The following is a 15,835-nucleotide window of genomic DNA, read 5'->3' as shown; positions in this document are numbered from 1 at the left end:
CCGAGCAGCTGGAGGAGAGATGCCTTCCTTGGCAGCTCCCTGCAGAGTGGGGAAGACCAGAATGGCCGCGCCGCCGTTGTCAGTGGACGACACGCAGTTGTAGAGCCACGGAGAACACGTTGCTCTGCGACATGTACCCGCCTCATATTACGAAACGCGAACTGTGGCCCTGCGGCGCAACGGATAACGCGTCTGACTACGGATCAGAAGATTCCAGGTTCGTATCCTGGCAGGGTCGGCATTTTGTTAGTTGCGGGCGCGTAGCTAGGCAGTGCATTCGAATGTTGCCACCTGCGTGGAGTGCAAAGTCAATCCTGAGCATCTCGCAGCTGCATCTCGAGACGATCGTGGTAAATATCGCTTCTTGCAAGCGTCAGCGTAGCGTCAGTCGAGCAAAGTCGAGACAAGTCAAGCTGAGAGATGTTGCACAGTTTATTAAGCTGAGAGATGTTGCACAGTTTATTAAACGGTACGCGACGCAGACAACGCTTTTCCAAGCGTCCCATGTCACGCACCGAAGAGGGCGCACGCCTCCACGCAGCAGAGTGGCGCAGTGGAAGCGTGCTGGGCCCATAACCCAGAGGTCCGTGGATCGAAACCACGCTCTGCTAAAATTATTCTTTTTCTTGGGTGCTTCGAGCTCGATCATTAAGCCTGGTGTGCGCTGATTCAGCGTCAACAGCAAACCCTGTACGTTCTGAAACGACGACGATGTCGTCGTGTGAAGAATACGAGAAACACTTGCTAAGACGCAGAGTTTCTTACGATTCTGCAGCAACTACATTTCTCGATCACAACGTTAATGTCCTTTCGGGCCACACGTGCAACTTTCGCGATATAAAAATCGCACCTCCCCGGCGGGGAATCGAACCCCGGTCTCCCGCGTGACAGGCGGGGATACTAACCACTATACTACCGAGGAATACGCAATCGGTACTTATAATGCACGCACACTTATGTTTCTCAAGCAGGTGATACATCTCAAATCTAGCGTCCCGATGCTTTCAGAGTCAGCTGCTACGAAGTAAAAGTATGCCCCAGGTGAGGCTCGAACTCACAACCCCGGCATTGCTCACGGCTACTACCTTATAAGTACCGTGCGCTAACCAATTGCGCCACTGGGGCTACAGCAGGGTGCTTTCAGTTAGCGGTATTCGCTTTGCTGCCATCCTGTTGGCTACAGACCCGTCATACGACCGTCACCTGCGGCCATACTGCGACTTTAGCACCTGGCTACGGATCCTTCGTACGATTTTTGTTTCATATGCTACACTTGAAAGCATATCAACCGCTTGTCATCACCGAAAAATTGCAGAAAAACGCGCGCCTTGCCTTCTGCTACCTGTCCAACAGCGAGGGCAGATGTGTGGCAAGCTCTAAGCTATGCAGGCGCACCGTGGCCGAGCAGCTGGAGGAGAGATGCCTTCCTTGGCAGCTCCCTGCAGAGTGCGGAAGACCAGAATGGCCGCGCCGCCGTTGTCAGTGGACGACACGCAGTTGCAGAGCCACGGAGAACACGTTGCTCTGCGACATGTACCCGCCTCATATTACGAAACGCGAACTGTGGCCCTGTGGCGCAACGGATAACGCGTCTGACTACGGATCAGAAGATTCCAGGTTCGTATCCTGGCAGGGTCGGCATTTTGTTAGTTGCGGGCGCGTAGCTAGGCAGTGCATTCGAATGTTGCCACCTGCGTGGAGTGCAATGTCAATCCTGAGCATCTCGCAGCTGCATCTCGAGACGATCGTGGTAAATATCGCTTCTTGCAAGCGTCAGCGTAGCGTCAGTCGAGCAAAGTCGAGACAAGTCAAGCTGAGAGATGTTGCACAGTTTATTAAGCTGAGAGATGTTGCACAGTTTATTAAACGGTACGCGACGCAGACAACGCTTTTCCAAGCGTCCCATGTCACGCACCGAAGAGGGCGCACGCCTCCACGCAGCAGAGTGGCGCAGTGGAAGCGTGCTGGGCCCATAACCCAGAGGTCCGTGGATCGAAACCACGCTCTGCTAAAATTATTCTTTTTCTTGGGTGCTTCGAGCTCGATCATTAAGCCTGGTGTGCGCTGATTCAGCGTCAACAGCAAACCCTGTACGTTCTGAAACGACGACGATGTCGTCGTGTGAAGAATACGAGAAACACTTGCTAAGACGCAGAGTTTCTTACGATTCTGCAGCAACTACATTTCTCGATCACAACGTTAATGTCCTTTCGGGCCACACGTGCAACTTTCGCGATATAAAAATCGCACCTCCCCGGCGGGGAATCGAACCCCGGTCTCCCGCGTGACAGGCGGGGATACTAACCACTATACTACCGAGGAATACGCAATCGGTACTTATAATGCACGCACACTTATGTTTCTCAAGCAAGTGATATATCTCAAATCTAGCGTCCCGATGCATTCAGAGTCAGCTGCTACGAAGTAAAAGTATGCCCCAGGTGAGGCTCGAACTCACAACCCCGGCATTGCTCACGGCTACTGCCTTATAAGTACCGTGCGCTAACCAATTGCGCCACTGGGGCTACAGGAGGGTGCTTTCAGTTAGCGGTATTCGCTTTGCTGCCATCCTGTTGTGGCTACAGACCCGTCATACGACCGTCACCTGCGGCCATACTGCGACTTTAGCACCTGGCTACGGATCCTTCGTACGATTTTTGTTTCATATGCTACACTTGAAAGCATATCAACCGCTTGTCATCACCGAAAAATTGCAGAAAAACGCGCGCCTTGCCTTCTGCTACCTGTCCAACAGCGAGGGCAGATGTGTGGCAAGCTCTAAGCTATGCAGGCGCACCGTGGCCGAGCAGCTGGAGGAGAGATGCCTTCCTTGGCAGCTCCCTGCAGAGTGGGGAAGACCAGAATGGCCGCGCCGCCGTTGTCAGTGGACGACACGCAGTTGTAGAGCCACGGAGAACACGTTGCTCTGCGACATGTACCCGCCTCATATTACGAAACGCGAACTGTGGCCCTGCGGCGCAACGGATAACGCGTCTGACTACGGATCAGAAGATTCCAGGTTCGTATCCTGGCAGGGTCGGCATTTTGTTAGTTGCGGGCGCGTAGCTAGGCAGTGCATTCGAATGTTGCCACCTGCGTGGAGTGCAAAGTCAATCCTGAGCATCTCGCAGCTGCATCTCGAGACGATCGTGGTAAATATCGCTTCTTGCAAGCGTCAGCGTAGCGTCAGTCGAGCAAAGTCGAGACAAGTCAAGCTGAGAGATGTTGCACAGTTTATTAAGCTGAGAGATGTTGCACAGTTTATGAAACGGTACGCGACGCAGACAACGCTTTTCCAAGCGTCCCATGTCACGCACCGAAGAGGGCGCACGCCTCCACGCAGCAGAGTGGCGCAGTGGAAGCGTGCTGGGCCCATAACCCAGAGGTCCGTGGATCGAAACCACGCTCTGCTAAAATTATTCTTTTTCTTGGGTGCTTCGAGCTCGATCATTAAGCCTGGTGTGCGCTGATTCAGCGTCAACAGCAAACCCTGTACGTTCTGAAACGACGACGATGTCGTCGTGTGAAGAATACGAGAAACACTTGCTAAGACGCAGAGTTTCTTACGATTCTGCAGCAACTACATTTCTCGATCACAACGTTAATGTCCTTTCGGGCCACACGTGCAACTTTCGCGATATAAAAATCGCACCTCCCCGGCGGGGAATCGAACCCCGGTCTCCCGCGTGACAGGCGGGGATACTAACCACTATACTACCGAGGAATACGCAATCGGTACTTATAATGCACGCACACTTATGTTTCTCAAGCAGGTGATACATCTCAAATCTAGCGTCCCGATGCTTTCAGAGTCAGCTGCTACGAAGTAAAAGTATGCCCCAGGTGAGGCTCGAACTCACAACCCCGGCATTGCTCACGGCTACTACCTTATAAGTACCGTGCGCTAACCAATTGCGCCACTGGGGCTACAGCAGGGTGCTTTCAGTTAGCGGTATTCGCTTTGCTGCCATCCTGTTGGCTACAGACCCGTCATACGACCGTCACCTGCGGCCATACTGCGACTTTAGCACCTGGCTACGGATCCTTCGTACGATTTTTGTTTCATATGCTACACTTGAAAGCATATCAACCGCTTGTCATCACCGAAAAATTGCAGAAAAACGCGCGCCTTGCCTTCTGCTACCTGTCCAACAGCGAGGGCAGATGTGTGGCAAGCTCTAAGCTATGCAGGCGCACCGTGGCCGAGCAGCTGGAGGAGAGATGCCTTCCTTGGCAGCTCCCTGCAGAGTGCGGAAGACCAGAATGGCCGCGCCGCCGTTGTCAGTGGACGACACGCAGTTGCAGAGCCACGGAGAACACGTTGCTCTGCGACATGTAACCGCCTCATTTTACGAAACGCGAACTGTGGCCCTGTGGCGCAACGGATAACGCGTCTGACTACGGATCAGAAGATTCCAGGTTCGTATCCTGGCAGGGTCGGCATTTTGTTAGTTGCGGGCGCGTAGCTAGGCAGTGCATTCGAATGTTGCCACCTGCGTGGAGTGCAATGTCAATCCTGAGCATCTCGCAGCTGCATCTCGAGACGATCGTGGTAAATATCGCTTCTTGCAAGCGTCAGCGTAGCGTCAGTCGAGCAAAGTCGAGACAAGTCAAGCTGAGAGATGTTGCACAGTTTATTAAGCTGAGAGATGTTGCACAGTTTATTAAACGGTACGCGACGCAGACAACGCTTTTCCAAGCGTCCCATGTCACGCACCGAAGAGGGCGCACGCCTCCACGCAGCAGAGTGGCGCAGTGGAAGCGTGCTGGGCCCATAACCCAGAGGTCCGTGGATCGAAACCACGCTCTGCTAAAATTATTCTTTTTCTTGGGTGCTTCGAGCTCGATCATTAAGCCTGGTGTGCGCTGATTCAGCGTCAACAGCAAACCCTGTACGTTCTGAAACGACGACGATGTCGTCGTGTGAAGAATACGAGAAACACTTGCTAAGACGCAGAGTTTCTTACGATTCTGCAGCAACTACATTTCTCGATCACAACGTTAATGTCCTTTCGGGCCACACGTGCAACTTTCGCGATATAAAAATCGCACCTCCCCGGCGGGGAATCGAACCCCGGTCTCCCGCGTGACAGGCGGGGATACTAACCACTATACTACCGAGGAATACGCAATCGGTACATATAATGCACGCACACTTATGTTTCTCAAGCAGGTGATACATCTCAAATCTAGCGTCCCGATGCTTTCAGAGTCAGCTGCTACGAAGTAAAAGTATGCCCCAGGTGAGGCTCGAACTCACAACCCCGGCATTGCTCACGGCTACTACCTTATAAGTACCGTGCGCTAACCAATTGCGCCACTGGGGCTACAGCAGGGTGCTTTCAGTTAGCGGTATTCGCTTTGCTGCCATCCTGTTGGCTACAGACCCGTCATACGACCGTCACCTGCGGCCATACTGCGACTTTAGCACCTGGCTACGGATCCTTCGTACGATTTTTGTTTCATATGCTACACTTGAAAGCATATCAACCGCTTGTCATCACCGAAAAATTGCAGAAAAACGCGCGCCTTGCCTTCTGCTACCTGTCCAACAGCGAGGGCAGATGTGTGGCAAGCTCTAAGCTATGCAGGCGCACCGTGGCCGAGCAGCTGGAGGAGAGATGCCTTCCTTGGCAGCTCCCTGCAGAGTGCGGAAGACCAGAATGGCCGCGCCGCCGTTGTCAGTGGACGACACGCAGTTGCAGAGCCACGGAGAACACGTTGCTCTGCGACATGTACCCGCCTCATATTACGAAACGCGAACTGTGGCCCTGTGGCGCAACGGATAACGCGTCTGACTACGGATCAGAAGATTCCAGGTTCGTATCCTGGCAGGGTCGGCATTTTGTTAGTTGCGGGCGCGTAGCTAGGCAGTGCACTCGAATGTTGCCACCTGCGTGGAGTGCAATGTCAATCCTGAGCATCTCGCAGCTGCATCTCGAGACGATCGTGGTAAATATCGCTTCTTGCAAGCGTCAGCGTAGCGTCAGTCGAGCAAAGTCGAGACAAGTCAAGCTGAGAGATGTTGCACAGTTTATTAAGCTGAGAGATGTTGCACAGTTTATTAAACGGTACGCGACGCAGACAACGCTTTTCCAAGCGTCCCATGTCACGCACCGAAGAGGGCGCACGCCTCCACGCAGCAGAGTGGCGCAGTGGAAGCGTGCTGGGCCCATAACCCAGAGGTCCGTGGATCGAAACCACGCTCTGCTAAAATTATTCTTTTTCTTGGGTGCTTCGAGCTCGATCATTAAGCCTGGTGTGCGCTGATTCAGCGTCAACAGCAAACCCTGTACGTTCTGAAACGACGACGATGTCGTCGTGTGAAGAATACGAGAAACACTTGCTAAGACGCAGAGTTTCTTACGATTCTGCAGCAACTACATTTCTCGATCACAACGTTAATGTCCTTTCGGGCCACACGTGCAACTTTCGCGATATAAAAATCGCACCTCCCCGGCGGGGAATCGAACCCCGGTCTCCCGCGTGACAGGCGGGGATACTAACCACTATACTACCGAGGAATACGCAATCGGTACTTATAATGCACGCACACTTATGTTTCTCAAGCAAGTGATATATCTCAAATCTAGCGTCCCGATGCATTCAGAGTCAGCTGCTACGAAGTAAAAGTATGCCCCAGGTGAGGCTCGAACTCACAACCCCGGCATTGCTCACGGCTACTGCCTTATAAGTACCGTGCGCTAACCAATTGCGCCACTGGGGCTACAGGAGGGTGCTTTCAGTTAGCGGTATTCGCTTTGCTGCCATCCTGTTGTGGCTACAGACCCGTCATACGACCGTCACCTGCGGCCATACTGCGACTTTAGCACCTGGCTACGGATCCTTCGTACGATTTTTGTTTCATATGCTACACTTGAAAGCATATCAACCGCTTGTCATCACCGAAAAATTGCACAAAAACGCGCGCCTTGCCTTCTGCTACCTGTCCAACAGCGAGGGCAGATGTGTGGCAAGCTCTAAGCTATGCAGGAGCACCGTGGCCGAGCAGCTGGAGGAGAGATGCCTTCCTTGGCAGCTCCCTGCAGAGTGCGGAAGACCAGAATGGCCGCGCCGCCGTTGTCAGTGGACGACACGCAGTTGCAGAGCCACGGAGAACACGTTGCTCTGCGACATGTACCCGCCTCATATTACGAAACGCGAACTGTGGCCCTGTGGCGCAACGGATAACGCGTCTGACTACGGATCAGAAGATTCCAGGTTCGTATCCTGGCAGGGTCGGCATTTTGTTAGTTGCGGGCGCGTAGCTAGGCAGTGCATTCGAATGTTGCCACCTGCGTGGAGTGCAATGTCAATCCTGAGCATCTCGCAGCTGCATCTCGAGACGATCGTGGTAAATATCGCTTCTTGCAAGCGTCAGCGTAGCGTCAGTCGAGCAAAGTCGAGACAAGTCAAGCTGAGAGATGTTGCACAGTTTATTAAGCTGAGAGATGTTGCACAGTTTATGAAACGGTACGCGACGCAGACAACGCTTTTCCAAGCGTCCCATGTCACGCACCGAAGAGGGCGCACGCCTCCACGCAGCAGAGTGGCGCAGTGGAAGCGTGCTGGGCCCATAACCCAGAGGTCCGTGGATCGAAACCACGCTCTGCTAAAATTATTCTTTTTCTTGGGTGCTTCGAGCTCGATCATTAAGCCTGGTGTGCGCTGATTCAGCGTCAACAGCAAACCCTGTACGTTCTGAAACGACGACGATGTCGTCGTGTGAAGAATACGAGAAACACTTGCTAAGACGCAGAGTTTCTTACGATTCTGCAGCAACTACATTTCTCGATCACAACGTTAATGTCCTTTCGGGCCACACGTGCAACTTTCGCGATATAAAAATCGCACCTCCCCGGCGGGGAATCGAACCCCGGTCTCCCGCGTGACAGGCGGGGATACTAACCACTATACTACCGAGGAATACGCAATCGGTACTTATAATGCACGCACACTTATGTTTCTCAAGCAAGTGATATATCTCAAATCTAGCGTCCCGATGCATTCAGAGTCAGCTGCTACGAAGTAAAAGTATGCCCCAGGTGAGGCTCGAACTCACAACCCCGGCATTGCTCACGGCTACTGCCTTATAAGTACCGTGCGCTAACCAATTGCGCCACTGGGGCTACAGGAGGGTGCTTTCAGTTAGCGGTATTCGCTTTGCTGCCATCCTGTTGTGGCTACAGACCCGTCATACGACCGTCACCTGCGGCCATACTGCGACTTTAGCACCTGGCTACGGATCCTTCGTACGATTTTTGTTTCATATGCTACACTTGAAAGCATATCAACCGCTTGTCATCACCGAAAAATTGCAGAAAAACGCGCGCCTTGCCTTCTGCTACCTGTCCAACAGCGAGGGCAGATGTGTGGCAAGCTCTAAGCTATGCAGGCGCACCGTGGCCGAGCAGCTGGAGGAGAGATGCCTTCCTTGGCAGCTCCCTGCAGAGTGGGGAAGACCAGAATGGCCGCGCCGCCGTTGTCAGTGGACGACACGCAGTTGCAGAGCCACGGAGAACACGTTGCTCTGCGACATGTACCCGCCTCATATTACGAAACGCGAACTGTGGCCCTGTGGCGCAACGGATAACGCGTCTGACTACGGATCAGAAGATTCCAGGTTCGTATCCTGGCAGGGTCGGCATTTTGTTAGTTGCGGGCGCGTAGCTAGGCAGTACATTCGAATGTTGCCACCTGCGTGGAGTGCAATGTCAATCCTGAGCATCTCGCAGCTGCATCTCGAGACGATCGTGGTAAATATCGCTTCTTGCAAGCGTCAGCGTAGCGTCAGTCGAGCAAAGTCGAGACAAGTCAAGCTGAGAGATGTTGCACAGTTTATTAAGCTGAGAGATGTTGCACAGTTTATGAAACGGTACGCGACGCAGACAACGCTTTTCCAAGCGTCCCATGTCACGCACCGAAGAGGGCGCACGCCTCCACGCAGCAGAGTGGCGCAGTGGAAGCGTGCTGGGCCCATAACCCAGAGGTCCGTGGATCGAAACCACGCTCTGCTAAAATTATTCTTTTTCTTGGGTGCTTCGAGCTCGATCATTAAGCCTGGTGTGCGCTGATTCAGCGTCAACAGCAAACCCTGTACGTTCTGAAACGACGACGATGTCGTCGTGTGAAGAATACGAGAAACACTTGCTAAGACGCAGAGTTTCTTACGATTCTGCAGCAACTACATTTCTCGATCACAACGTTAATGTCCTTTCGGGCCACACGTGCAACTTTCGCGATATAAAAATCGCACCTCCCCGGCGGGGAATCGAACCCCGGTCTCCCGCGTGACAGGCGGGGATACTAACCACTATACTACCGAGGAATACGCAATCGGTACTTATAATGCACGCACACTTATGTTTCTCAAGCAGGTGATACATCTCAAATCTAGCGTCCCGATGCTTTCAGAGTCAGCTGCTACGAAGTAAAAGTATGCCCCAGGTGAGGCTCGAACTCACAACCCCGGCATTGCTCACGGCTACTACCTTATAAGTACCGTGCGCTAACCAATTGCGCCACCGGGGCTACAGCAGGGTGCTTTCAGTTAGCGGTATTCGCTTTGCTGCCATCCTGTTGGCTACAGACCCGTCATACGACCGTCACCTGCGGCCATACTGCGACTTTAGCACCTGGCTACGGATCCTTCGTACGATTTTTGTTTCATATGCTACACTTGAAAGCATATCAACCGCTTGTCATCACCGAAAAATTGCAGAAAAACGCGCGCCTTGCCTTCTGCTACCTGTCCAACAGCGAGGGCAGATGTGTGGCAAGCTCTAAGCTATGCAGGCGCACCGTGGCCGAGCAGCTGGAGGAGAGATGCCTTCCTTGGCAGGTCCCTGCAGAGTGCGGAAGACCAGAATGGCCGCGCCGCCGTTGTCAGTGGACGACACGCAGTTGCAGAGCCACGGAGAACACGTTGCTCTGCGACATGTACCCGCCTCATATTACGAAACGCGAACTGTGGCCCTGTGGCGCAACGGATAACGCGTCTGACTACGGATCAGAAGATTCCAGGTTCGTATCCTGGCAGGGTCGGCATTTTGTTAGTTGCGGGCGCGTAGCTAGGCAGTGCATTCGAATGTTGCCACCTGCGTGGAGTGCAATGTCAATCCTGAGCATCTCGCAGCTGCATCTCGAGACGATCGTGGTAAATATCGCTTCTTGCAAGCGTCAGCGTAGCGTCAGTCGAGCAAAGTCGAGACAAGTCAAGCTGAGAGATGTTGCACAGTTTATTAAGCTGAGAGATGTTGCACAGTTTATGAAACGGTACGCGACGTAGACAACGCTTTTCCAAGCGTCCCATGTCACGCACCGAAGAGGGCGCACGCCTCCACGCAGCAGAGTGGCGCAGTGGAAGCGTGCTGGGCCCATAACCCAGAGGTCCGTGGATCGAAACCACGCTCTGCTAAAATTATTCTTTTTCTTGGGTGCTTCGAGCTCGATCATTAAGCCTGGTGTGCGCTGATTCAGCGTCAACAGCAAACCCTGTACGTTCTGAAACGACGACGATGTCGTCGTGTGAAGAACACGAGAAACACTTGCTAAGACGCAGAGTTTCTTACGATTCTGCAGCAACTACATTTCTCGATCACAACGTTAATGTCCTTTCGGGCCACACGTGCAACTTTCGCGATATAAAAATCGCACCTCCCCGGCGGGGAATCGAACCCCGGTCTCCCGCGTGACAGGCGGGGATACTAACCACTATACTACCGAGGAATACGCAATCGGTACTTATAATGCACGCACACTTATGTTTCTCAAGCAGGTGATACATCTCAAATCTAGCGTCCCGATGCTTTCAGAGTCAGCTGCTACGAAGTAAAAGTATGCCCCAGGTGAGGCTCGAACTCACAACCCCGGCATTGCTCACGGCTACTACCTTATAAGTACCGTGCGCTAACCAATTGCGCCACTGGGGCTACAGCAGGGTGCTTTCAGTTAGCGGTATTCGCTTTGCTGCCATCCTGTTGGCTACAGACCCGTCATACGACCGTCACCTGCGGCCATACTGCGACTTTAGCACCTGGCTACGGATCCTTCGTACGATTTTTGTTTCATATGCTACACTTGAAAGCATATCAACCGCTTGTCATCACCGAAAAATTGCAGAAAAACGCGCGCCTTGCCTTCTGCTACCTGTCCAACAGCGAGGGCAGATGTGTGGCAAGCTCTAAGCTATGCAGGCGCACCGTGGCCGAGCAGCTGGAGGAGAGATGCCTTCCTTGGCAGCTCCCTGCAGAGTGCGGAAGACCAGAATGGCCGCGCCGCCGTTGTCAGTGGACGACACGCAGTTGCAGAGCCACGGAGAACACGTTGCTCTGCGACATGTACCCGCCTCATATTACGAAACGCGAACTGTGGCCCTGTGGCGCAACGGATAACGCGTCTGACTACGGATCAGAAGATTCCAGGTTCGTATCCTGGCAGGGTCGCCATTTTGTTAGTTGCGGGCGCGTAGCTAGGCAGTGCATTCGAATGTTGCCACCTGCGTGGAGTGCAATGTCAATCCTGAGCATCTCGCAGCTGCATCTCGAGACGATCGTGGTAAATATCGCTTCTTGCAAGCGTCAGCGTAGCGTCAGTCGAGCAAAGTCGAGACAAGTCAAGCTGAGAGATGTTGCACAGTTTATTAAGCTGAGAGATGTTGCACAGTTTATGAAACGGTACGCGACGTAGACAACGCTTTTCCAAGCGTCCCATGTCACGCACCGAAGAGGGCGCACGCCTCCACGCAGCAGAGTGGCGCAGTGGAAGCGTGCTGGGCCCATAACCCAGAGGTCCGTGGATCGAAACCACGCTCTGCTAAAATTATTCTTTTTCTTGGGTGCTTCGAGCTCGATCATTAAGCCTGGTGTGCGCTGATTCAGCGTCAACAGCAAACCCTGTACGTTCTGAAACGACGACGATGTCGTCGTGTGAAGAATACGAGAAACACTTGCTAAGACGCAGAGTTTCTTACGATTCTGCAGCAACTACATTTCTCGATCACAACGTTAATGTCCTTTCGGGCCACACGTGCAACTTTCGCGATATAAAAATCGCACCTCCCCGGCGGGGAATCGAACCCCGGTCTCCCGCGTGACAGGCGGGGATACTAACCACTATACTACCGAGGAATACGCAATCGGTACATATAATGCACGCACACTTATGTTTCTCAAGCAGGTGATACATCTCAAATCTAGCGTCCCGATGCTTTCAGAGTCAGCTGCTACGAAGTAAAAGTATGCCCCAGGTGAGGCTCGAACTCACAACCCCGGCATTGCTCACGGCTACTACCTTATAAGTACCGTGCGCTAACCAATTGCGCCACTGGGGCTACAGCAGGGTGCTTTCAGTTAGCGGTATTCGCTTTGCTGCCATCCTGTTGGCTACAGACCCGTCATACGACCGTCACCTGCGGCCATACTGCGACTTTAGCACCTGGCTACGGATCCTTCGTACGATTTTTGTTTCATATGCTACACTTGAAAGCATATCAACCGCTTGTCATCACCGAAAAATTGCAGAAAAACGCGCGCCTTGCCTTCTGCTACCTGTCCAACAGCGAGGGCAGATGTGTGGCAAGCTCTAAGCTATGCAGGCGCACCGTGGCCGAGCAGCTGGAGGAGAGATGCCTTCCTTGGCAGCTCCCTGCAGAGTGCGGAAGACCAGAATGGCCGCGCCGCCGTTGTCAGTGGACGACACGCAGTTGCAGAGCCACGGAGAACACGTTGCTCTGCGACATGTACCCGCCTCATATTACGAAACGCGAACTGTGGCCCTGTGGCGCAACGGATAACGCGTCTGACTACGGATCAGAAGATTCCAGGTTCGTATCCTGGCAGGGTCGGCATTTTGTTAGTTGCGGGCGCGTAGCTAGGCAGTGCACTCGAATGTTGCCACCTGCGTGGAGTGCAATGTCAATCCTGAGCATCTCGCAGCTGCATCTCGAGACGATCGTGGTAAATATCGCTTCTTGCAAGCGTCAGCGTAGCGTCAGTCGAGCAAAGTCGAGACAAGTCAAGCTGAGAGATGTTGCACAGTTTATTAAGCTGAGAGATGTTGCACAGTTTATTAAACGGTACGCGACGCAGACAACGCTTTTCCAAGCGTCCCATGTCACGCACCGAAGAGGGCGCACGCCTCCACGCAGCAGAGTGGCGCAGTGGAAGCGTGCTGGGCCCATAACCCAGAGGTCCGTGGATCGAAACCACGCTCTGCTAAAATTATTCTTTTTCTTGGGTGCTTCGAGCTCGATCATTAAGCCTGGTGTGCGCTGATTCAGCGTCAACAGCAAACCCTGTACGTTCTGAAACGACGACGATGTCGTCGTGTGAAGAATACGAGAAACACTTGCTAAGACGCAGAGTTTCTTACGATTCTGCAGCAACTACATTTCTCGATCACAACGTTAATGTCCTTTCGGGCCACACGTGCAACTTTCGCGATATAAAAATCGCACCTCCCCGGCGGGGAATCGAACCCCGGTCTCCCGCGTGACAGGCGGGGATACTAACCACTATACTACCGAGGAATACGCAATCGGTACTTATAATGCACGCACACTTATGTTTCTCAAGCAAGTGATATATCTCAAATCTAGCGTCCCGATGCATTCAGAGTCAGCTGCTACGAAGTAAAAGTATGCCCCAGGTGAGGCTCGAACTCACAACCCCGGCATTGCTCACGGCTACTGCCTTATAAGTACCGTGCGCTAACCAATTGCGCCACTGGGGCTACAGGAGGGTGCTTTCAGTTAGCGGTATTCGCTTTGCTGCCATCCTGTTGTGGCTACAGACCCGTCATACGACCGTCACCTGCGGCCATACTGCGACTTTAGCACCTGGCTACGGATCCTTCGTACGATTTTTGTTTCATATGCTACACTTGAAAGCATATCAACCGCTTGTCATCACCGAAAAATTGCAGAAAAACGCGCGCCTTGCCTTCTGCTACCTGTCCAACAGCGAGGGCAGATGTGTGGCAAGCTCTAAGCTATGCAGGCGCACCGTGGCCGAGCAGCTGGAGGAGAGATGCCTTCCTTGGCAGCTCCCTGCAGAGTGGGGAAGACCAGAATGGCCGCGCCGCCGTTGTCAGTGGACGACACGCAGTTGCAGAGCCACGGAGAACACGTTGCTCTGCGACATGTACCCGCCTCATATTACGAAACGCGAACTGTGGCCCTGTGGCGCAACGGATAACGCGTCTGACTACGGATCAGAAGATTCCAGGTTCGTATCCTGGCAGGGTCGGCATTTTGTTAGTTGCGGGCGCGTAGCTAGGCAGTGCATTCGAATGTTGCCACCTGCGTGGAGTGCAAAGTCAATCCTGAGCATCTCGCAGCTGCATCTCGAGACGATCGTGGTAAATATCGCTTCTTGCAAGCGTCAGCGTAGCGTCAGTCGAGCAAAGTCGAGACAAGTCAAGCTGAGAGATGTTGCACAGTTTATTAAGCTGAGAGATGTTGCACAGTTTATTAAACGGTACGCGACGCAGACAACGCTTTTCCAAGCGTCCCATGTCACGCACCGAAGAGGGCGCACGCCTCCACGCAGCAGAGTGGCGCAGTGGAAGCGTGCTGGGCCCATAACCCAGAGGTCCGTGGATCGAAACCACGCTCTGCTAAAATTATTCTTTTTCTTGGGTGCTTCGAGCTCGATCATTAAGCCTGGTGTGCGCTGATTCAGCGTCAACAGCAAACCCTGTACGTTCTGAAACGACGACGATGTCGTCGTGTGAAGAATACGAGAAACACTTGCTAAGACGCAGAGTTTCTTACGATTCTGCAGCAACTACATTTCTCGATCACAACGTTAATGTCCTTTCGGGCCACACGTGCAACTTTCGCGATATAAAAATCGCACCTCCCCGGCGGGGAATCGAACCCCGGTCTCCCGCGTGACAGGCGGGGATACTAACCACTATACTACCGAGGAATACGCAATCGGTACTTATAATGCACGCACACTTATGTTTCTCAAGCAAGTGATATATCTCAAATCTAGCGTCCCGATGCATTCAGAGTCAGCTGCTACGAAGTAAAAGTATGCCCCAGGTGAGGCTCGAACTCACAACCCCGGCATTGCTCACGGCTACTGCCTTATAAGTACCGTGCGCTAACCAATTGCGCCACTGGGGCTACAGGAGGGTGCTTTCAGTTAGCGGTATTCGCTTTGCTGCCATCCTGTTGTGGCTACAGACCCGTCATACGACCGTCACCTGCGGCCATACTGCGACTTTAGCACCTGGCTACGGATCCTTCGTACGATTTTTGTTTCATATGCTACACTTGAAAGCATATCAACCGCTTGTCATCACCGAAAAATTGCAGAAAAACGCGCGCCTTGCCTTCTGCTACCTGTCCAACAGCGAGGGCAGATGTGTGGCAAGCTCTAAGCTATGCAGGCGCACCGTGGCCGAGCAGCTGGAGGAGAGATGCCTTCCTTGGCAGCTCCCTGCAGAGTGGGGAAGACCAGAATGGCCGCGCCGCCGTTGTCAGTGGACGACACGCAGTTGCAGAGCCACGGAGAACACGTTGCTCTGCGACATGTACCCGCCTCATATTACGAAACGCGAACTGTGGCCCTGTGGCGCAACGGATAACGCGTCTGACTACGGATCAGAAGATTCCAGGTTCGTATCCTGGCAGGGTCGGCATTTTGTTAGTTGCGGGCGCGTAGCTAGGCAGTGCATTCGAATGTTGCCACCTGCGTGGAGTGCAAAGTCAATCCTGAGCATCTCGCAGCTGCATCTCGAGACGATCGTGGTAAATATCGCTTCTTGCAAGCGTCAGCGTAGCGTCAGTCGAGCAAAGTCGAGACAAGTCAAGCTGAGAGATGTT

At 53.1% G+C, this 15,835-nt stretch overlaps 45 non-coding genes across 45 annotated transcripts; 23 read left to right on the top strand and 22 right to left on the bottom strand.

Annotated features, from left to right (window-relative positions):
- The first annotated feature begins 165 nt into the window (after positions 1-165).
- Positions 166-238, top strand: Trnar-acg (transfer RNA arginine (anticodon ACG)). Its single transcript has one exon. It is a non-coding gene; the product is annotated as a tRNA-Arg (tRNA).
- A 301-nt stretch (positions 239-539) lies between these two features.
- Trnam-cau (transfer RNA methionine (anticodon CAU)) lies at positions 540-611 on the top strand. The gene has a single exon. It is a non-coding gene; the product is annotated as a tRNA-Met (tRNA).
- Positions 612-850: 239 nt separating this feature from the next.
- Trnad-guc (transfer RNA aspartic acid (anticodon GUC)) lies at positions 851-922 on the bottom strand. Its single transcript has one exon. It is a non-coding gene; the product is annotated as a tRNA-Asp (tRNA).
- A 111-nt stretch (positions 923-1,033) lies between these two features.
- Positions 1,034-1,125, bottom strand: Trnai-uau (transfer RNA isoleucine (anticodon UAU)). Its single transcript is given in 2 exon segments — positions 1,034-1,069; positions 1,088-1,125. It is a non-coding gene; the product is annotated as a tRNA-Ile (tRNA).
- A 440-nt stretch (positions 1,126-1,565) lies between these two features.
- Positions 1,566-1,638, top strand: Trnar-acg (transfer RNA arginine (anticodon ACG)). The gene has a single exon. It is a non-coding gene; the product is annotated as a tRNA-Arg (tRNA).
- A 301-nt stretch (positions 1,639-1,939) lies between these two features.
- On the top strand, positions 1,940-2,011 carry Trnam-cau (transfer RNA methionine (anticodon CAU)). Its single transcript has one exon. It is a non-coding gene; the product is annotated as a tRNA-Met (tRNA).
- A 239-nt stretch (positions 2,012-2,250) lies between these two features.
- Trnad-guc (transfer RNA aspartic acid (anticodon GUC)) lies at positions 2,251-2,322 on the bottom strand. The gene has a single exon. It is a non-coding gene; the product is annotated as a tRNA-Asp (tRNA).
- A 111-nt stretch (positions 2,323-2,433) lies between these two features.
- Positions 2,434-2,525, bottom strand: Trnai-uau (transfer RNA isoleucine (anticodon UAU)). Its single transcript is given in 2 exon segments — positions 2,434-2,469; positions 2,488-2,525. It is a non-coding gene; the product is annotated as a tRNA-Ile (tRNA).
- A 442-nt stretch (positions 2,526-2,967) lies between these two features.
- Positions 2,968-3,040, top strand: Trnar-acg (transfer RNA arginine (anticodon ACG)). The gene has a single exon. It is a non-coding gene; the product is annotated as a tRNA-Arg (tRNA).
- A 301-nt stretch (positions 3,041-3,341) lies between these two features.
- Positions 3,342-3,413, top strand: Trnam-cau (transfer RNA methionine (anticodon CAU)). Its single transcript has one exon. It is a non-coding gene; the product is annotated as a tRNA-Met (tRNA).
- A 239-nt stretch (positions 3,414-3,652) lies between these two features.
- Trnad-guc (transfer RNA aspartic acid (anticodon GUC)) lies at positions 3,653-3,724 on the bottom strand. Its single transcript has one exon. It is a non-coding gene; the product is annotated as a tRNA-Asp (tRNA).
- A 111-nt stretch (positions 3,725-3,835) lies between these two features.
- Positions 3,836-3,927, bottom strand: Trnai-uau (transfer RNA isoleucine (anticodon UAU)). The gene is given in 2 exon segments: positions 3,836-3,871; positions 3,890-3,927. It is a non-coding gene; the product is annotated as a tRNA-Ile (tRNA).
- Positions 3,928-4,367: 440 nt separating this feature from the next.
- On the top strand, positions 4,368-4,440 carry Trnar-acg (transfer RNA arginine (anticodon ACG)). The gene has a single exon. It is a non-coding gene; the product is annotated as a tRNA-Arg (tRNA).
- Positions 4,441-4,741: 301 nt separating this feature from the next.
- Trnam-cau (transfer RNA methionine (anticodon CAU)) lies at positions 4,742-4,813 on the top strand. The gene has a single exon. It is a non-coding gene; the product is annotated as a tRNA-Met (tRNA).
- A 239-nt stretch (positions 4,814-5,052) lies between these two features.
- On the bottom strand, positions 5,053-5,124 carry Trnad-guc (transfer RNA aspartic acid (anticodon GUC)). Its single transcript has one exon. It is a non-coding gene; the product is annotated as a tRNA-Asp (tRNA).
- Positions 5,125-5,235: 111 nt separating this feature from the next.
- On the bottom strand, positions 5,236-5,327 carry Trnai-uau (transfer RNA isoleucine (anticodon UAU)). Its single transcript is given in 2 exon segments — positions 5,236-5,271; positions 5,290-5,327. It is a non-coding gene; the product is annotated as a tRNA-Ile (tRNA).
- Positions 5,328-5,767: 440 nt separating this feature from the next.
- Trnar-acg (transfer RNA arginine (anticodon ACG)) lies at positions 5,768-5,840 on the top strand. The gene has a single exon. It is a non-coding gene; the product is annotated as a tRNA-Arg (tRNA).
- A 301-nt stretch (positions 5,841-6,141) lies between these two features.
- Positions 6,142-6,213, top strand: Trnam-cau (transfer RNA methionine (anticodon CAU)). The gene has a single exon. It is a non-coding gene; the product is annotated as a tRNA-Met (tRNA).
- A 239-nt stretch (positions 6,214-6,452) lies between these two features.
- On the bottom strand, positions 6,453-6,524 carry Trnad-guc (transfer RNA aspartic acid (anticodon GUC)). The gene has a single exon. It is a non-coding gene; the product is annotated as a tRNA-Asp (tRNA).
- A 111-nt stretch (positions 6,525-6,635) lies between these two features.
- On the bottom strand, positions 6,636-6,727 carry Trnai-uau (transfer RNA isoleucine (anticodon UAU)). The gene is given in 2 exon segments: positions 6,636-6,671; positions 6,690-6,727. It is a non-coding gene; the product is annotated as a tRNA-Ile (tRNA).
- A 442-nt stretch (positions 6,728-7,169) lies between these two features.
- Positions 7,170-7,242, top strand: Trnar-acg (transfer RNA arginine (anticodon ACG)). The gene has a single exon. It is a non-coding gene; the product is annotated as a tRNA-Arg (tRNA).
- Positions 7,243-7,543: 301 nt separating this feature from the next.
- On the top strand, positions 7,544-7,615 carry Trnam-cau (transfer RNA methionine (anticodon CAU)). The gene has a single exon. It is a non-coding gene; the product is annotated as a tRNA-Met (tRNA).
- Positions 7,616-7,854: 239 nt separating this feature from the next.
- Trnad-guc (transfer RNA aspartic acid (anticodon GUC)) lies at positions 7,855-7,926 on the bottom strand. The gene has a single exon. It is a non-coding gene; the product is annotated as a tRNA-Asp (tRNA).
- Positions 7,927-8,037: 111 nt separating this feature from the next.
- On the bottom strand, positions 8,038-8,129 carry Trnai-uau (transfer RNA isoleucine (anticodon UAU)). The gene is given in 2 exon segments: positions 8,038-8,073; positions 8,092-8,129. It is a non-coding gene; the product is annotated as a tRNA-Ile (tRNA).
- A 442-nt stretch (positions 8,130-8,571) lies between these two features.
- On the top strand, positions 8,572-8,644 carry Trnar-acg (transfer RNA arginine (anticodon ACG)). Its single transcript has one exon. It is a non-coding gene; the product is annotated as a tRNA-Arg (tRNA).
- Positions 8,645-8,945: 301 nt separating this feature from the next.
- Positions 8,946-9,017, top strand: Trnam-cau (transfer RNA methionine (anticodon CAU)). The gene has a single exon. It is a non-coding gene; the product is annotated as a tRNA-Met (tRNA).
- Positions 9,018-9,256: 239 nt separating this feature from the next.
- On the bottom strand, positions 9,257-9,328 carry Trnad-guc (transfer RNA aspartic acid (anticodon GUC)). Its single transcript has one exon. It is a non-coding gene; the product is annotated as a tRNA-Asp (tRNA).
- Positions 9,329-9,439: 111 nt separating this feature from the next.
- Trnai-uau (transfer RNA isoleucine (anticodon UAU)) lies at positions 9,440-9,531 on the bottom strand. The gene is given in 2 exon segments: positions 9,440-9,475; positions 9,494-9,531. It is a non-coding gene; the product is annotated as a tRNA-Ile (tRNA).
- Positions 9,532-9,971: 440 nt separating this feature from the next.
- Positions 9,972-10,044, top strand: Trnar-acg (transfer RNA arginine (anticodon ACG)). The gene has a single exon. It is a non-coding gene; the product is annotated as a tRNA-Arg (tRNA).
- A 301-nt stretch (positions 10,045-10,345) lies between these two features.
- Positions 10,346-10,417, top strand: Trnam-cau (transfer RNA methionine (anticodon CAU)). Its single transcript has one exon. It is a non-coding gene; the product is annotated as a tRNA-Met (tRNA).
- Positions 10,418-10,656: 239 nt separating this feature from the next.
- Positions 10,657-10,728, bottom strand: Trnad-guc (transfer RNA aspartic acid (anticodon GUC)). Its single transcript has one exon. It is a non-coding gene; the product is annotated as a tRNA-Asp (tRNA).
- Positions 10,729-10,839: 111 nt separating this feature from the next.
- Trnai-uau (transfer RNA isoleucine (anticodon UAU)) lies at positions 10,840-10,931 on the bottom strand. The gene is given in 2 exon segments: positions 10,840-10,875; positions 10,894-10,931. It is a non-coding gene; the product is annotated as a tRNA-Ile (tRNA).
- A 440-nt stretch (positions 10,932-11,371) lies between these two features.
- Positions 11,372-11,444, top strand: Trnar-acg (transfer RNA arginine (anticodon ACG)). The gene has a single exon. It is a non-coding gene; the product is annotated as a tRNA-Arg (tRNA).
- Positions 11,445-11,745: 301 nt separating this feature from the next.
- Trnam-cau (transfer RNA methionine (anticodon CAU)) lies at positions 11,746-11,817 on the top strand. Its single transcript has one exon. It is a non-coding gene; the product is annotated as a tRNA-Met (tRNA).
- A 239-nt stretch (positions 11,818-12,056) lies between these two features.
- Positions 12,057-12,128, bottom strand: Trnad-guc (transfer RNA aspartic acid (anticodon GUC)). Its single transcript has one exon. It is a non-coding gene; the product is annotated as a tRNA-Asp (tRNA).
- A 111-nt stretch (positions 12,129-12,239) lies between these two features.
- Positions 12,240-12,331, bottom strand: Trnai-uau (transfer RNA isoleucine (anticodon UAU)). The gene is given in 2 exon segments: positions 12,240-12,275; positions 12,294-12,331. It is a non-coding gene; the product is annotated as a tRNA-Ile (tRNA).
- Positions 12,332-12,771: 440 nt separating this feature from the next.
- On the top strand, positions 12,772-12,844 carry Trnar-acg (transfer RNA arginine (anticodon ACG)). The gene has a single exon. It is a non-coding gene; the product is annotated as a tRNA-Arg (tRNA).
- A 301-nt stretch (positions 12,845-13,145) lies between these two features.
- On the top strand, positions 13,146-13,217 carry Trnam-cau (transfer RNA methionine (anticodon CAU)). The gene has a single exon. It is a non-coding gene; the product is annotated as a tRNA-Met (tRNA).
- A 239-nt stretch (positions 13,218-13,456) lies between these two features.
- Trnad-guc (transfer RNA aspartic acid (anticodon GUC)) lies at positions 13,457-13,528 on the bottom strand. Its single transcript has one exon. It is a non-coding gene; the product is annotated as a tRNA-Asp (tRNA).
- Positions 13,529-13,639: 111 nt separating this feature from the next.
- Positions 13,640-13,731, bottom strand: Trnai-uau (transfer RNA isoleucine (anticodon UAU)). The gene is given in 2 exon segments: positions 13,640-13,675; positions 13,694-13,731. It is a non-coding gene; the product is annotated as a tRNA-Ile (tRNA).
- Positions 13,732-14,173: 442 nt separating this feature from the next.
- Trnar-acg (transfer RNA arginine (anticodon ACG)) lies at positions 14,174-14,246 on the top strand. Its single transcript has one exon. It is a non-coding gene; the product is annotated as a tRNA-Arg (tRNA).
- Positions 14,247-14,547: 301 nt separating this feature from the next.
- Positions 14,548-14,619, top strand: Trnam-cau (transfer RNA methionine (anticodon CAU)). The gene has a single exon. It is a non-coding gene; the product is annotated as a tRNA-Met (tRNA).
- Positions 14,620-14,858: 239 nt separating this feature from the next.
- Positions 14,859-14,930, bottom strand: Trnad-guc (transfer RNA aspartic acid (anticodon GUC)). Its single transcript has one exon. It is a non-coding gene; the product is annotated as a tRNA-Asp (tRNA).
- Positions 14,931-15,041: 111 nt separating this feature from the next.
- Positions 15,042-15,133, bottom strand: Trnai-uau (transfer RNA isoleucine (anticodon UAU)). The gene is given in 2 exon segments: positions 15,042-15,077; positions 15,096-15,133. It is a non-coding gene; the product is annotated as a tRNA-Ile (tRNA).
- A 442-nt stretch (positions 15,134-15,575) lies between these two features.
- On the top strand, positions 15,576-15,648 carry Trnar-acg (transfer RNA arginine (anticodon ACG)). Its single transcript has one exon. It is a non-coding gene; the product is annotated as a tRNA-Arg (tRNA).
- Positions 15,649-15,835: the final 187 nt, after the last annotated feature.

The sequence above is a fragment of the Schistocerca cancellata genome, chromosome 9 (assembly GCF_023864275.1).
Source record: "Schistocerca cancellata isolate TAMUIC-IGC-003103 chromosome 9, iqSchCanc2.1, whole genome shotgun sequence".
In the NCBI taxonomy this organism is placed as follows: domain Eukaryota; kingdom Metazoa; phylum Arthropoda; class Insecta; order Orthoptera; family Acrididae; genus Schistocerca; species Schistocerca cancellata.
Note: the sequence above shows the minus strand (reverse complement) of the source record. Positions and strands in the feature narration are given on the sequence as shown.